This window comes from Triticum dicoccoides, chromosome 7B, assembly GCF_002162155.2.
Source record: "Triticum dicoccoides isolate Atlit2015 ecotype Zavitan chromosome 7B, WEW_v2.0, whole genome shotgun sequence".
Taxonomy (NCBI): Eukaryota; Viridiplantae; Streptophyta; class Magnoliopsida; order Poales; family Poaceae; genus Triticum; species Triticum dicoccoides.
The window spans coordinates 55,373,488-55,375,993 of NC_041393.1; positions in this window are offsets into that span (position 1 = coordinate 55,373,488).

The following is a 2,506-nucleotide window of genomic DNA, read 5'->3' on the forward strand; positions in this document are numbered from 1 at the left end:
TGTCGGTACCCTCTTGATCGACGCAATGCCAAACCCACCAGGGGGCTTCTTGATCATATTTGAATCATAGTTTAACCCCTTTTGGGTCCGACTTTGATCGTATTCGAATCAGAGTCGTTAAAAAACTCTCAAGGTCATTTGGGAGCTTCCTGTTCAAACATAGGTCGTATTCGAACCAAAAAGAACATAGCTGTCAGTACCCTCTTGATCGACGCAATGCCAAACCCACCAGGGGGCTTCTTTATCGTATTTGAATCATAGCTTAACCCCTTTTGGATCCGACTCTGATCGTATTCGAATCAGAGTCGTTAAAAAACTCTCAAGGTCATTTGGGGGCTTCCTGTTCAAACATAGGTCATATTCGAACCAAAGAGAACATAGCTGTCGGTACCCTCTTGATCGGCGCAATGCCAAACCCACTAGGGGGCTTCTTAATCGTATTCAAATCATAGCTCAACCCCTTTTGGTCCGGCTTACTGGTCATATTCGAATCAGAAGCTTCGTTTTACTCTGTTTGACTTAAGTTTTTTGAAAGTAGTCTTTTGGGTTTATCTTGAGACCTTTTTGTCCAGTTTATCTGAGGCATATATATGTGGTTTCGATTAACCCAGCTTGACTTTGGATGATAAGTCGCCAGCATATTATTTGGAAGTTTTGGCTTCTAAAGATTGGGTCATCACCCTTACTGCATTGGTATTATAAGCTGACAATATGATTCACTATCACAGGAACCGGTTTTCAAACCGGGTTATATTATTCAAATCTTTAATAGCCAACATGGCTGGATATTTATGGTTATCAATAGCCAATATTATGATGAAGGTCTTCAAAGTCGCTTCAGCGCAATGGTTATTATTTTATCAATGGACATGATTGATTTTTACAATGAAGGGAATAGTCCCGAGTCGCTGCAGGCTTACGAACTGGCACTTGGGGGCTACATTATTCAACTTGATATTATATCAAATATGCAAGTCCCATGTCACTGCCAGCATGCACCATGGTACTTGGGGGCTAATGCAAAGTCATTTTTTGCTCAACTTATTGAAGACCCGACTCATCACATTATAATGAGCCGGCCCTTAGGGGCTACCAATTGCTCCTATCAAAGATTCAAGGTACACAAGCTTCAGCACATTATATTCAAAGATCCACCACTCAGTTGGTAGAGTACAAAGCTCTTAACCTTATGGACGTGGGTTCAAGCCCCATGGTGGAGATTACATCATATGATGTTATTATCAATGAATTATATACAAAGTCCCAGCTTAGTATTATCTTACAGAGCCGGCCCTTGGGGGCTACACGTTGCTGCTCAAAGTATACATTATCATATTTACAAAGTCCCTGCTTATTGTTTCATAATGACCTGACACTTGGGGGCTACAAGTGATACGGATATATTGAAGTTCTACATCTTCAAGCTGGCTGAAAATTAGATGAGTATTTCATGACCAATGTTTTTGAAGATGGTCTATTGACCCGGATTTTCTAGAAGAAGGAAATACCAAGGAGTTAAGGATGATCAGGTGCCAGCTTACAAAAGTTCTTAACCCGGAGCATAATCTGTCAAAATTGTTCTTGTGTTCATTTTACATGATCAGTTCAACATGGATGAATCCAAATTAAACAGGGGGCTAATGTCGGGGATATACCCCGCGGTGTGACCCGGACGGAGATATGACCCAGCTGGGAGTTGGAGTTTCAACGGTGACCCGGAAGATTGTAAGCCAGCAGACACAGTCATGTAAGCCGGCAGACACAGTTAAGCATTGTAAGCCGGCAGACACAGTCATGTAAGCCGGTGGACATAGTTAAGCATTGTAAGCCGGCAGATACAATCATGTAAGCCGGCGGACACAGTTAAGCATTGTAAGCCGGCAGATACAGTCATGTAAGCCGACAGACAGTTAAGCCAGATAGTTAAGCCAGATGGTAAGCCAGATTATAAGTCAGATTGTAAGCCGGATTGTAAGTCGGCTTACATTAAGAAGCCCACGACGTTAAGAAGCCCAAGACGTTAAGAATCCAAAGATATTAAGAAGCCCATGGTGAGAGGCCTATGGTAAGACGTCAAAATAGGTTAAGTCCTATCTGAGTTTGACACTACATGTAAACCGCCCCTTCAACTTATATAAGGAGGGGCAGGACACCCCAAGAGGGATAGTCAAGAAAATAATCGTTAAGGATAGACACAACTAAAGGAGAGCCGGATTACAGCGTCTCCCTCATGAGCATAATGAGACCTAGCCACAAACAACATGTAGGGCTATTACCGGATGATGTTTCCCAGGGCCCGAAGCTGTTTAAATCCTTGTCTTGTGTGTTGATCCGCCTTGCATCTCTCATCCCGATCAACCCCTCTCAAGCTACCACATAGATGCATTGGTCTCACGACTGAGTCCTCACACTAGGACATCTGCCGTGACAATTCCACGACAATACTCGGAATACATGCCTACATTACACTGATGAACTGGAGCTAGTTCTGTGTGACCCTGTGTTA